The following is a 15,291-nucleotide window of genomic DNA, read 5'->3' as shown; positions in this document are numbered from 1 at the left end:
GTATCCTGAGCTTAGAGCAGATGTATGAACACAAATACACGACTACACTGGCACAAAGGACCAGAAGAGGCGAAATTGGAAGTGTTGAAGGTCCTTGCGTTGGAAGTTCTTGCCTTGTCCAAGAAGTAAAAGTATGATCTTAAGGTAGACTTAAGGGCTGTGACTGAGCTCCACTAAAAAGAAAAAAAACTAGATCTCTAACTAACATGCAGGACAAGAAGGAAGTATGAAACCTAACCATGTTGGTAATTAGATCAATTATAAATGGATAAATAGTCCCCATTAAAATTTTAAATTGTCACTCCCAGTTTAAAAAAAAATTTTTTTTTCAACGTTTTTTATTTATTTTTGGGACAGAGAGAGACAGAGCATGAACGGGGGAGGGGCAGAGAGAGAGGGAGACACAGAATCGGAAACAGGCTCCAGGCTCCGAGCCATCAGCCCAGAGCCTGACGCGGGGCTCGAACTCACGGACCGCGAGATCGTGACCTGGCTGAAGTCGGACGCTTAACCGACTGCGCCACCCAGGCGCCCCATCACTCCCAGTTTAAAAGCTTCAAATCTTTAAAACAAAAATAATAGGCTTTTTACAAAGAAATGGGAAAAAATTCAAAATTAGAGTTATAGATTTTAACATACTTCTCAGTAAATGACAAGACAAGTAAGCAAACACTAAGTAGCAAAGTATGGACTATTTATTTAATTTAAACAATATGATTGACCAGCTTGACCTAGTTAGCAAATGTATAGAACATCTATTCATTAACTTCAGAGTGAATATTCTTTTTAAATGCTTGTGGAAGGGGCGCCTGGGTGGCTCAGTCGGTTGAGTGTCCGACTTCGGCTGAGGTCATGATCTCACGGTCCGTGAGTTCGAGCCCCACGTCGGGCTCTGTGCTGACAGCTCAGAGCCTGGAGCCCGTTTCAGATTCTGTGTCTCCCTCTCTCTCTGCCCCTCCCCTGTTCATTCTCTGTCTCTCTCCGTCTCAAAAATAAGTAAACGTTAAAAAAAAATTTAAATGCTTGTGGAATATTTACCAAAACTGACTACATGACGGGCCATAAGGCAAATAACAAAAATTTTCCAAAAGGCTAAAATTATACAGACTATGCTCTCTACTGGGGTGAAATTCGATTAAAAAATCTATACAAAAAGATAACTAGAAAATCTCTAAGTGTTTGGAAATTAAGCAACACATTGCTAAATAGTCCATAGGTCAGAGAAGTAATCACAATAACAATTAGAAAATATTTTGAACTAAAGGCTAATGAAAGCCTCTGAGATGCATCTAAAAGTAGTAATTACAGAGATTTATAGCTTTAAATGCAATTATTAGAGAAAAAAACACATGGAAAATCAGCTTTTCTGTTTTTTTTAATTGTTTAATTTTGAGAGACAGAGAGAGCACAAGCAAGGGAGGGGCAAAGAGAGGGGGACAAAGGATCAGAAACGGGCTCCCTGTTGACAGCAGAGCGCCCCACGTGGGGCTCAAACTCACAAACCGTGAGTTCATGACCTGAGCTGATTGGAGGCTTCACCGACTGCCCTGAAAATCAACTTTTCGAAAGTTCTATCTCAGCAAATGACACCTAAAGAAAGTAGAAGAAAAGAATAAAGATGAAAGAAGAAATCAAATGATAGAAAAAATAGACAATAAAGTCAACATAGATAAAACGTAGGCTTTTAAATAAGTAAATAAAAGCCAGCAACCCCTAGAGACACAGATCAGGAAAAGAGAGAGAGGGAGAGAGGGAGATGAGGGAGAGAGGGAGAGAGAGAGAGAGGGAGAGAGGGAGAGAGGGAGAGAGGGAGAGAGGGAAGAGAGAAGAGAGAAAGAAAGCATAGATTATATCACTGAGAAAAGAAATTATCACTACAGATTCTACAAATATTAAAAAAGATATGGTGACCTCAAGCACCATTTATGTATGCCGATAAATTTGACAATTTAGATCAAATGGGCAAATTCCTTGAAAACATAACTTACCATGCAAGAAAAAGAAGAAATACTACAGTCTGATATTCATTTAAAAAATTGAATCTTTAATTTGAAATCCTCCCTCCAGGAAACCTCCAGGGCCAGATGGCTTCATTGATGAATTCTTTCAAATATTTAAGGAAGAAACAATGCCAACCATATACAATTTCTTTCAGAAACAGAGACAAACACTTCCGAACTTGTTTCATAAAGCTAACATAACTCTGATAACAAATTCTGACCTTTTTATTACTATATATTGTAAGAAAGGAAAGGAAAACTATATGCCAACGTATCTCATAAATATAAATGCAAAAATCTCAAGTAAAATATTAGTAAATAAAATCTAGTGATGTATAAAAAGGGGGAATAAATCATGACCAAGCAGTTTAGTCCAAGACTGCAAGGTTACTGCAACATTCTTTCAATGCAATTCACTGTATTAATAAAGAAGAAAAATTATATAATCGTCTCAATAGGTATGGAATTATTCTTCGACAAAATTCAATATTTGTTCATAATAAACTACCAGAAAACTGAAAATAGAAAGGAACTCCCTTAATATAATAAATAGTACCCACAAAAAAAACCACTTAGCTAACATCTTTTAGTAGTGAAATAATGACTGTTGTCCCCCTGCAATTAGAAACAGGATGAAGAAAGATACTGTCACTGCTTCTGTTTAGCATTGTACCAAGGATCCTAGCTGGTGGAATAAGACAAGAAAAAGAAAAGGTGTAAGATTGGAAAGGGAAAAGTGAAATTGCCATTTAGCCACATATGACATAGGAAGGTATATGTCAAACAATTCAAAAGGATTTATGAGCAAACTATTGGAAGTAATAAACCAATTTAGAAAGGTTATTTTAAATAAAGTGACTTTTCACAGATCAACTGTATTTCTAGATAATACTAAGATAAATTGGAAATAGAACTTTAAAATCCACTAGTTAGAAGTGGATTTTAAAAATCAAATGCCTCAGGGGCGCCTGGGTGGCTCAGCCAGTTGAGCGTCCGACTTCAGCTCAGGTCATGATCTCACGGTTCATGGGTTCGAGTCTAGAGTCTGCTTCAAATTCTGAGTCTCTCTCTCTCTCTCTGCTCCTCTTATGCTCTCTCTTATGCTCTGTCTCTGTGTCTCTCTCAAAAATAAGCAAACATTAAAAAAAATTAAGGGGCGCCTGGGGGGCTCATTCGGTTAAGCCTCCGACTTCGGCTCAAGTCATGATCTCACGGTTCTGAGTTCGAGCCCTGTGTCGGGCTCTGTGCTGACAGCTCAGAGCCTGGAGCCCGCTGCGGATTCTGTGTCTCCCTCTCTCTCTCTGCCCCTCCCCCGCTCTCTCTCAAAAATAAATAAACCTTAAAAAACATTTTTTAAAAATAAAAAAATAGAACGCTAGCAAGGAAAGCTGATGACAATGTGGGGGGATGCACGTCCACATACTTTGCTGGAATAGTGATAAATCAATACAAAGTTTTGGAGGGAAAATTAAAGAAAAACCTTTTAAAAATACAATTTACCCAGTAATTTCATTCCTAGAAACTTATCCCTGGGACCAGACACACAGGTAGAGATGTGCACAAGGGCTGTATCACACCCTTGTTCACAATGTCAAGAAAATTGGACGACACCTGATGTCTCATGACATGTTGAATACCGTGCAGCTATTAAAAATCCTGTTACAGGGGCTCCTGGGTGGCTTGGTCAGTTGAGCCTTTGACTCTTGACTTCAGCTCGGGTCATGATCCCAGGGTCGTGGGATCGAGCCCCCGCGTGGGGCTCTGCACTGAGCATGAAGCCTGCTTGAGATTCTCTCTCCCCCTCTGCCCCTCCCCCCCACTCACGCTTTCTCTCTATCTCCCCCCAAAAAGTAAAAATAAAATATTGAAAAATCCTGTCACAGACCAGAAGTTACACGGACTTGTGAAGATGTTCCTGCTAAATGAAATGGTCGTTTGACTCTTGGCTTCTCAGCGAAGGTATCCTTTCCTCCAGCTGCCTTCCATCTGCTACATTGTGATCACAGATTTGCGACACTTTCTCGTTTCACTGGAGGCTGGTTTTGCGTGTTCTGTTTTTTCTACTTGTTTGAGGCTGATCTTCAAGGAAATCTCTTCAGCTCACCTGAACGTGGCAGGCACCCATGAATCTTGGGAGGGACTGTCCTATTATCACCCAGTTATCATTTCAGGTAATATTTAGAATAAAGTCAAAAGTTTCCCCTTCTATCGTCTGCCTCTCTCAAAAATGTCCCATTGAGATTTTTTTTTTTAATGGGCTTTATTATTTTGAAAATCCTTTTATTTATTTATTTTTATTTTTTATTTTGGGGGGGAGGGGCAGAGAGAGAGGGCAAGAGAGAGACTAAGCAGGCTCCACACTGAGATCCTGACGGGGGGCTAGATCTCACAATCCTGAGATCACGAGCTGAAATCAAGAGTCAGACAGTCAAACCCCACTGAGCCCCCCAGGCACCCCATACTTTTTAAAAAATACTTTTGGGGCGCCTGGGTGGCTCAGTCAGTTAAGCGGCCGACTTCGGCTCAGGTCATGATCTCGCGGTCCGTGAGTTCGAGCCCTGCGTCGGGCTCTGTGCTGACAGCTCAGAGCCTGGAGCCTGATTCAGATTCTGTGTCTCCCTCTCTCTCTGCCCCTTCCCCATTCATGCTCTGTCTCTCTCTGTCTCAAAAATAAATGTTAAAAAAAATTAAAAAAAAATAAAAATACTTTTACATTTGCAGAAAAATTGCAAAGGTATTACAGAGAGTTCCCGAATACCCCTCACCAAGTTTCCCACGTTATCAACATTAGTATGATACATTGGTTACAGTTAATGGACCAATGTTGATACACCGTTATTAACTGAAGTCAGTAGTTTATTCAGATTCCCTTGGTTTTCACCTAAAGATGTTTCCACTGTGGGATCCCGTCCAGGATGTGACCGGGATGTTCAGTCATCATGCCTCCTTGGCTCCTCTTGGCTTTGCCAGTGTCTCTGACTTTCCTTCTTTTTGATGACCTCAACTTTGAGGAGTATTGGTCAGGTATTTTGCACAATGCCCTTCTATGGTGGTTTACCTGATGTTTCTCTCGTGGCTGGATGGGGGTCATGGGTCTGGGGGAGAAAGCCATTGGGAGTTTGATGGGATGCCATTACATTTCCAGGACGATTCGAGGAGAATTGACATTTCCACACACCGAGGGTTCCTTCAGGGATGGGATCCATTTCTCCATCATGCTCAAGTCTTCTTTTACGATCCTCAGTGAAGTTTTATAGTTTGTGTCTTGTGGACCTAACATATTTCTTGTTAGGTTTATTTCAAGGTATTTTATAGCTTTTGTGGCTATTGTGAGTAGGAGATTTTCAATTACATTTGTTTCTCAATTGTCCTTGCTGGTTTATTGGAAAGCCATTGGTTTTTGTAAATTTATATTCTGACTAGCTACCCTCTTAAATTCACACGTAGTTTATGATCGTTCTGATTGAGTCTCATCATTTTTTGATAGATAAGAATATCTTATGCAAATAATTATGTTGCCTCTTTCTTTTAAACATGTACGCCTCTTAGTTAATTTTCTTATCACATTCGTCAGAAGCTTCAAAGCAATGGCGATTAGGATTGGAGACAGCAGGCATCTTTGGGATTTTACTGACGCCAGCCTTTCACTTGGTTTTATGAGGTTTCCTGTGGGTTTCTGATAATCTCTTAACATTTCGGAAATGTCCTGTTCCTATTTTAGTAGGAGTTAATATTAGGAATGAAAAGTGAACTTTATCAATGCCTTTCTTTTGGTATGTGAGAATTAGCACCTTTTTTTTTTTTTAACATTATCTTCTTAGTACAATAATTATTGCTCTGTTTTGTTTCCCTTCATGGTGCCAATTTGCAATTTGCTTCCTGGTCCGGGCACCCTCAAGGGAACTTCTCTGCCAGCCTCCGCCCTTTGCGGCTGGGATGAATCTCACCTAAGACTCCTAACCCCTCTGGCCACCTCAGAACAGTGGCAATCAAACAGTGACCCACCTACACAATTGCTAACAAAACCCACATCTACTGCTGATGGTGAGGGCCCAATGGGGGCGGGGAGCGAGCGGTGGGGGGGGGGGGAGATGCATGAGAAAGAAGAAAGCCAGTCTGCCCACCCAGAACCTCAGGAAAGGCACAGGGATAGGAGGGACCAGGTCTCTCAGAAGGTTGAGGTAAAGCCTGTGGCTGAAAATACAGGAATCTTTTTTTAAAACCCATGCGAGAAGCAGTGAGACTTCCAGACAGCCCATCCCAACCCCACCCCTGGCCATCAAGGAGTTGTCCCTATCTTGTACCTGCAGACCACTAGAGATATCTTTTCTAGAGAACACAGAGAATCTTCTGACTTGATTTCACCAGGTGTTGAAGAGGGTGAGAAAGGGTTGAATTAAAACTAGATGCTGGGGCACCTGGGTGGCTCAGTTGGTTAAGCATCCGACTCTTGATTTTGGCTCAGGTCACGATCTCACGAGCCCCAAGTTGGGCTCTGTGCTGACAGTCCAGAGGCTGCTTGGGCGTCTCTCCCTTTCTCTCTCTCTGCCCCTCCCTTGTTTGTGAGTGTGTACTCTCTCTCTCTCTCTCTCTCTCTCTCTCTCTTTCTCTCTCTCTCTCTCTCTCGAAATAAACAAGCAAAAAACAGATGCTTAAGCAGAAGTTGGAAATCTGCAGTTTCCTCCCCACTGAAGTCCAAAATTAGAGGTCCTTCTGACCTGGCATCAGTTTGAAGTCACTGAGGACTAGACTTGGTACCCCGACCCCCTCGCCACCCCCCACATACACAGAGGATAGAGTGGAGGAGATCACTGATTGTCAAAGAAGGAAAACCCTGCACCACACAGAGGAATCAGCCCACTGTAGCCTCCAGTAAACCCTGTCTACAAATCCCACCCACTCGGGCGCACAGAGCCCATTTAGTGCCCCACTCTCAAAAAGGAAAAGGCAGCCAAGGATCACTGGACATTGGAAGAAAACCCCAACATGAAAAAGGACCCAATACATAGTGGGGGAAAGAACTTGAAGGGAGCAAATAAAACAGAGGATGGTGGGGGTGGGGAGCAATATTCCTAGAGAAGAGAAAACATTGCATCCGTTAAAAATAAAGGAAGTTCTAAGAAACAGAGAGCAAGAAGGCTTGTTTCTTGATAACGATTTAAAATATGGGAATTGAAGAAAAATTTTAAGAGTCTCTATGTTGAAAGATAAGGTCACGGAAATCTCCCAGAAAGTACAATAAAAAGGCAGAAATCTTGGGATATTGATGAAATGTTACTCAACACTAAAAATTAACAAACTGCTTCTGGTTCAAGCAACAACATGAATGAGTATTGTAAAAAAAAATACAACAAGGGGCGCCTGAGTGGCTCAGTCAGTGAAGCCTCTCACTTCGGCTCAGGTCATGATCTCAGGGTTCGTGAGTTCGAGCCCCACATCGTGCTCTTTGCTGACAGCTCAGAGCCTGGAGCCTGCTTCAGATTCTGTTTCCCTCTCTTTCTGCCCCTCCCCCACTTGTGCTCTGTCTCTCTCAAAAATAAAGAAACATTAAAAAAAAAAGTTTAATAAAAAAATACAACAAAATGGAAACCAAAAGCCAAAATAACAAGACTATGTGACAGAAGCCATAGGCATCCCACGGAGCCTATAGTATTCACTGTCTGAGTTTTCAGAATGTTTGCTGAGCACCGCTAGTGGGAAAAAATGTCTCCAGGGAAAAAACAAACGCTCTCGTGTATAATCTAACAGGTTTGAGGATATTGAAAATTATAATGAAAGCCATTCTACTATGTTGGAGGGTATATAAAATCTCAGCTGTAAAAAAAATAAGTAAGTGAAAAAAGATGAGTCTATTATGAACTCTAGGAAAAACAAAAAGCTGTAAAATAAAGGAAATTTAATTATAGTGTGTCTTTGGCTCAGCAGTTCACAATATTCGTGTGGTCATTATAATGAAAACACTGAGGAGGAACACAATCCAACATTGAGATCTGACCACATTGAGCCTATGGTGGTGGTAAATTGGGGAGAGGGGTGGACATCAGGGAAAAGAAAGTGTAAATGAATTTAAGAGTCTCATCTACCGTGTCAGAAAAATCAACAGATAACATCTAAAACTGATTAATCAAAAGGTAGCAATATAAGCATACAATTTAGGAATGTAGAGGCAAATGCTAGCTGTACCAAAATAAATTCCAGATGGATCAGATATTTAAACAAAATATTAAAAGTAAATTAGAAGAAAATTGAGGACAATGTTTTTACAATTTCCTGAAGGAGGTCTTTCTAACCATGCCCACGAAGCCATAAATAAAGGGAAAACAGAAAACATTTGAATTTCCATATAGTAAAAGACATCATAAATAAGCTTACAAAAACCTTCTGAAGTGAGGAAATAAATTGCATTGTATATTTCAAAGGCTCTCGCTATCCTTAATACATAAACTACATTTATAAATCAATAAAAAGACGCAAGGTTCCCAATTTAAAAGGCACAAAGGATACGATCAAGCACTTCACAAAAGAAGTACAAAAGATTCATAAGCACGGGAAAATATGCTCATCTTGCTCACAAAATCGTGTCACTTACAACAGCAATGAGCTATGTCACTTGCACATCAGACTATTGAAGATGAAGCACATCGGTGATGTTCAGTTTGCAAACACCTAGTCTAGTGATTCCCATGTTTCTTAACTTCATGGACTAGTAGACATTCCAGAAACTTGAGGCAACCAATTACCAACTGTTTGATAACTTTTTGTTTTGCCAAGTAAGGTCACTGGGGGGGGGGAATAAACCCCCCCCCCAAAACTGCCTGCATCGTTTACACGTGCTGTTACCAACAGTTGGTAAGGGAAAGAACATTTAAACACCAGAATAATAGAGAACCCATAATCTCAAATAGAAGATTCTTTAAGATGCATAGGTCTGGCTGTATGAAATAATCCTCACTGCTTCATGGTTTGTATCTTCTCCACAACCGGGGAGAAGTTCCTCTCTGACAGAGGTATCTCCGTGCATGGGCATGTGAAAACTGGTCCTTCATTTTACAGATTGTGAGACTGAGGCTCTGAACAGATGTAGGACCCGACTCTAGTCCCCCCAGATGCCGAACCGCAGGAGGAGGACCAGAACCCACATCTCCTGGCTCCCGGCCCAGAGCTGTCTTCACGACAGGACCTGTGACCTGGCAACGTGGTTGCACTTTCCTAGAATCAAGCATATTCCCCTATGGTGGACACTTTGGAACTCATCAAACCTGAGATCTGACCTGGGGATAAATCATCTCCGCAAGAGGCCCTAGCTCACAGGGAGCTCTTTATGTGCAATGGCAGCCCCTTTGTTGTGGGAGTGGCTCCATTTCTTCCCTCCCCACTTCCCCTCCTCACCCTCCTCCCCACCAGCCGAAATCTGTCTCTATGTGGTTCCACCCAGCAGTCCTGAATCTGCTCCCGCATCTGCATGGGGTCCTGCTCGCTTAGGAATGTGTAGCATTCAGGAACCTTATCCCAGAGTTTGCAGGGACTGGAAAACAGCCTCTGTGATACCTCAGTCTCCATCCCGCCCCCCTCCCCGCCTTTCTTATCCCTAATGAACAAAAAGAAAAAGACAACACTAGGAACATATTTCAACATTTCAATGATGATTGCTGCCAACACTCCCAACCCAATTTAGACATGAGGAGACAGAGACTCAGAGACTGAGAGAGAGACCTCTGTAGAAGCCACCTGTGCCAACACAGCACACAGTGAAGTCCCCCCGAGATGCAGGAGGTCACCTGGGTCCTCAGATCAATGTTTCCACCTTCTCTGCCTTCACCAGTCTGCCAAGGCCCTGCGCGTTATACACAACAGAAAACTGTTTCTTACAGCTCTTGAGGCTGGAAGTCCAAGATCAAGGCGCCGGCAGACTCAGGGTCTGGTGGGAACCCACTTCCTGGCTCAAAGAGGGCTGTCTTCTTTCTGTCTCATCACAGGCCAGAAGGCCCAAGGGATCTCTCTGGAGCCTCATGTGTAAGGGCGCTGATCCCATTCATGAGGGCCCCACCCTCAGGATCTAAGCTCCTCCCAAAGGCCCCAGCTCCTGATGTCATCACATTGGGGATCAGGTTTCAACATATGAATTCGGGAGGGGCGCACAGACATCTGGTCTACCGCACTGGAGAGGGAGTTTTGGTGTTTTCAGCTTCTCCGGCGGGTGCCGCGGGGGTCAGGCCCTGCCTCTCCCCAAGGTCAGAAGGTGGGAAGTTCCCCGGTCACCGGAAGGGAGGTCAGACGCTGGGCAGCCAGAAAAAAAAAGACAAGTGTGCACGTCACTCTCATCTCTAATGTGGGGATAATTAAACAAGATGGTTTCTGAACGTGCCGACCTACTCATCCGGCACTCGAGGTGATTGGTGAAACATGAATCAATTCCCCCCGTCTCCCAAGCTTGCAGCTTGCCAGTGATTTCTGCTACATTTCAAATAAGTCCAAACTAGGGGAAAGTGTGGCCCAGATCCCTGCACATCTGCCCCTCATCGCCTTCCCTTGCCCACCCCCCCCCACCACCCCGGCAAAGGCCCACTCTGGGCACATTGACCTTCTGCCACCTCAGCCGGGTCCTGTTTCGGGGCCCCTGCACCGGCAACTCTTGGTGGGTCTGTTTCCTGCCGTGCCTCAACGGGAGGAACTAACGGGGGCTACTCCGAGGGGGTTAGGTAGGGGCTGGTGGTCTGTGCTTCCTGGGGAGCTGGCAGGAGAGAGGCAAGCTGTATGTCAGTTGAGCAAAAAATAGCAATGATGATCTGACCCAGGGCATTAGGCCTTAGCCACCATCGGCAGCTGGGCGAGGAATCCCTCGGTCTTAAGCCATCCCTCCTTCCTTCCAAGAGAGGGATCCCTCAGCTGTTGGGCAAGTGAACAAGACAAGACCAGAAGGGGACCGTGCCTGGCTTAACACAAGGCCCAGAGAATCCGGGTTCCTTCAGAAACTCTTCCAAATGTGGACTCATTTTAAATATTTATTTCTTGCAGTTAACAAGGGGGGACGCTCATCTTTAATAAAAGACAGATGAAACAAAGCTGAGTCCATAGGATTAGAAGTGAGAAAGAGGGAATGAGGAGGAAGCAACTGCCAAAGCTGTTGGGAACGGGGGCGGGATTTGGCTCTGAGCTTCCTGGCAGCCTATGCAAAAAGGGAAACCTGATCAGTTATGGAGCTCTTCTTATTAGCAAGGGACATGCTTGCCAGTTCCCTGGGTGCAATGCTATTGATTTTCTGTTCTTGTTTTTTCCAGGCACTAAATCTTGAATGAAATTTCTCACTTGAGGGTTTAGAAGGGATCATCAGTTGATGGCGTGAACAACATCCTTGTTTTATAGCAAATGTGGAAGTGAATGACTAGTGAGCCAGGAGGCATTTAGCTTGTATCACTGGATGTATATTTTGCTGTATCATTATTATTAGTGGGTAAGAAAGGCCTCAGATTAGCTTTTCTTTCCAGAGAGCTGAGCTTGCGTCACTTAGAGCCCTTATTGTCCTCACAGGGACCTGGAAGGGGCTCAGATCATTAGTACATTTTTTGCGGGGGGGAGGTCTTAAAGTCCCCGACCTCACATTACAAAATTCTAGTCTCCTCGTTTTGTGTGATATGCCCAAGAGAGAAATTTGGGAAATATTTTACCTTAGGTTGAAAAGCTGCATTATGGGGGCGCCTGGGTGGCTCAGTCGGTTAAGCGGCCGACTTCGGCTCAGGTCATGATCTCGCGGTCCGTGAGTTCGAGCCCCGCGTCGGGCTCTGTGCTGACAGCTCAGAGCCTGGAGCCTGTTTCAGATTCTGTGTCTCCCTCTCTCTGACCCTCCCCCATTCATGCTCTGTCTTTCTCTGTCTCAAAAATAAATAAACGTTAAAAAAAAAAAAAAAGAAAGAAAAGCTGCATTATGGAGAAGGACAATGAACCAGAAGTGTCCAAGAGCGGAAGATATTGAGCAAGGGAGTCAGGCAGACCTGGGTTGGAATCTTGTGCCACCTCTAACTAGCTGTGTGGCCTCAGGCAAATTTCTTAACCTCTCTGAGCAGGGTTTCTTCTCTGTAAAAATGGTGATGATGATTTCTGCCTCGGATTGAGTCAAAATGGTAATGTCCCCAAAAGTGTGTGCAGCGTGTTGCGTTCATTTCCATCCCCTTTCCCCCCTCCCCTGCTAGTTTCAGGGAATTCAAGTGGAGTGCCCCCCCCCCCCCACCCCCCCACCTCCACTCACAGAGCTGAAGTGAGCTTATCTTCTGTGGCGATTACCTTCAAGCCCTCAAGTCACTTGCTGCCCACACTAACCCGGACCACCTGTGCCAGCCCCTGGTGGCCACGGGCTCCCTTTGGACATGGTTCCAGCCACTCTCCCAGCTTGGTTTCAGATTCCTCCCTGTGCCTTGGTCTTGATTATCGGCTATGCGGCCGCTTCTGAGGGCAGAACGTGAGACCCCCGCCCCGAACTCTTCACATCACGCAGGAGGACACTGGAGCCCGCACAGTCCCCCACTCCAAGTCACACAGCGTGAGCTATGCCTCAGACCCGGGTCTCTGTCCCTTGGAGCATCTCTCTGCTCTCCGAGGGTGACAGCTGAGGTGCCAGCTCCCCAGCCCGCGGTGGGTGCCTGAGGACCCGGCCCCGCTCTGCAGGTGCAGCCCCCAGGCCCCCGGCGTTCCTCGCCAAGGGAAGCCGGACTGGGCCAAATGGGTGGGGAGATTCAAACAGAAAACCAGCACCGCAAGGAAAAATTCCCCCTTTGCCTCACTTACCAGCTCATTCATTCTCTTAAAAGACCGCTCTTTTGCTCTTTGGAGGCTGTGACCACACTCTCTCTTTATCCACTTCGCCCACCCGCTCTCTCCTCCAGGCAAAGCTGACCACACGTCAGACACCCTGGGCACTTCAACACCTCTAGATCTCTGCTCGAGCTGTTGGCCTTCCTGAAATGCCATCTTACCACTGCTGAAAATTCCAGCCTCCGCAAGGCCCCCCCTCTGACATCATTTCCTCGGTGTGCCTTGCTCCTTGAATGTTCCTTCCTCAGTGCCCTTCCCCTGCCTAGCCGCTTGGCCCCCAGCATAAAGTTTAGGGAAGCTGGGCGTGCATTCATTACTGAATTATTTCGAGTTAGCTGTGAGTGCCTCCGTGGAGGCCAGATGGAGACGTCCTTGAAGGATCCCGTTTGACTAATCTTGATACTTCCCTGTACCCCACACTCTGCCTGGTGTGGACCAGATGGACACTCTGGGAACTTTTATCGTTGTATTGGATGCCATATAATTATGGCATTAGCTACTGTTACTGTGACCAGCCTGGCGATGGGCCCCTTTATTTTTTTTTTTTTAACGTTTATTTATTTTTGAGACAGAGAGAGACAGAGCATGAACGGGAGAGGGCCAGAGACAGAGGGAGACACAGAATCGGAAGCAGGCTCCAGGCTCTGAGCTGTCAGCCCAGAGCCTGACGCAGGGCTCGAACTCACGGACCGCGAGATCATGACCTGAGCTGAAGTCGGACGCTTAACCGACTGAGCCACCCAGGCGCCCCGCGGCGATGGGCCCCTCTAAATACAACTCTCATGGCCCCTCACGCAGAGCTGGCAGGACACGTGGGTTATTTAGTGTGCCTCACTTTGCAGATGAGGAAACTGAGGCTCAGAGAGGGAAAGTCACTTACTCAAGATCACACAGCTAGAAACAGACATTGGCTCCGAAAAAGCTGCGTTTTTGATGTCAAAAGGGAAAAGATGATGTGGTACATGAAGTTTTTTTGCCCTTCACACCCCCCCCCCCCCAACATCCAGACTCCAAGAGCCATCAGCACGTCCTGGGACCTGACCATGGACGCCCATCTCCCAGCCAGGCTCCCCGCCAGCAGCGAGGTCGACAAGGAACTTCATTCCCTTGAGAGGACGAATCCCTAGGGTAGTACCCACCAGAGGCTGCCTGTTCCAGCTCTTGCCGGCTCAGATGGACTTTTGCGGGGGGGAGGGATGGGGCGCCCCTCAGTGAGCAGCGCCCCACCTAGGCACCTTGGTGGGATCGAATCCCTCCAGGCAACTTCTGAGTGAGGGTTATGGCTCGCGTTTAGAGCCAGCACAGCACAGCCTCCCCTGGCAGGAGACCTTGCAGTTCAGCCTCAAGCCTCGCAGACAATGCCAAGAGAAAGGGGTTATTTTGGGAATGGTTGCCCTGGTTACGCCATCCCGCGGTGTCCTCTGCCCCATCACAACCCCTCCGGGTCTTCTGGGCGCTGAAGGAAGCCTTTCAGACTTTTACACACTTTGTCTTTACGAAAATTCCGCCCCATCTTTTCTTGGCTACTTTGTGACATTGAATCCCATTCACAGACGGAGAAACTGAGGAACCGAGCAAGTGAGCGAGGCGCAAACGTCCTTTCCAGGTCGGCCAGGGACCAGCCTGTCCGATTCTCTGAATCTCGAACCCTGTGACAAATTTCGATTTGAACAACATGTGCGATTCCCGACCTAAAACCGCAGCCCACCATAAACAGTTAACATTTCAAGCGAACCCCCAAATCCCTTACCCTCAGCTTGTAGCTGGTCTCCTGTGTTTTACGACTTTAGTTTGTATCTCCAAACTGCTGGGCATTCAAAGGGTTAAAAGGGACCAGGAGGGGGCCTGCTGCGCGCGGCTGGCGGGGCCTCGAATGGGTTAAAAATATAAACGCATTAATTCCCCCTGACTATTTGGATCAAAACGGGCAGCCAAGGGGCCAGGAGAGCTAGGGAGCACACCTTCCCCCCCCCCGCCACTGAATGCCTTTTTAAAATTCTAGAACTTTTAATTCCGACAAAAAAAAAAAAAAAAAAGAGTCCCAGTTCGAAAATTCTCTTCACCTTTTCTTTTTCATTTTATTTCCTTTTTTTTTTTTTTTTCTCGATTTCTCCGCGGGCTGGGTTATAAAACTCGCCCTCTCCTTTTGGGTTCGAGGAGCTGGGTTCCCCCCTCCGAGCAGCGCGCGGGGCGGGGGCCGAAGGGGCCCCGGGAGTTTTCTCCGGGGCCGGGTTGGGACGCGGCTGGTGAGTCCCGGCTCCGGCCCCTGAATTGGGGGGTCCGCGTCTGCCCCAAACGCCGCTTTCTTCCGTTTTCCATGTCATTTCCTGTACTAATAAGATGGTGGTCAAAGCAGGGGAGGAGAGCAGCAGCGAGTCGCCGCCGCCGCCGCGCCGAGGCTGGCGCTGAAACTTTGCCTCGCCGGGGACCAGCGCGCCCGCAGCGCGGCCGCTCCCGCCGCGGGGGCCGCCAGCCGGGGCCGCGC

The 15,291-nt window shown here is 46.1% G+C and overlaps 1 long non-coding RNA gene across 1 annotated transcript; it reads right to left on the bottom strand.

Annotated features, from left to right (window-relative positions):
- Positions 1-13,718: 13,718 nt before the first annotated feature.
- Positions 13,719-14,762, bottom strand: LOC125916460 (uncharacterized). Its single transcript, XR_007455920.1, has 2 exons — positions 14,557-14,762; positions 13,719-14,455 (listed from the first exon to the last, which is right to left on the bottom strand). It is a non-coding gene; the product is annotated as an uncharacterized LOC125916460 (long non-coding RNA).
- Positions 14,763-15,291: the final 529 nt, after the last annotated feature.

Source organism: Panthera uncia, chromosome D1 (assembly GCF_023721935.1).
Source record: "Panthera uncia isolate 11264 chromosome D1, Puncia_PCG_1.0, whole genome shotgun sequence".
Classification (NCBI taxonomy): Eukaryota; Metazoa; Chordata; class Mammalia; order Carnivora; family Felidae; genus Panthera; species Panthera uncia.
Note: the sequence above shows the minus strand (reverse complement) of the source record. Positions and strands in the feature narration are given on the sequence as shown.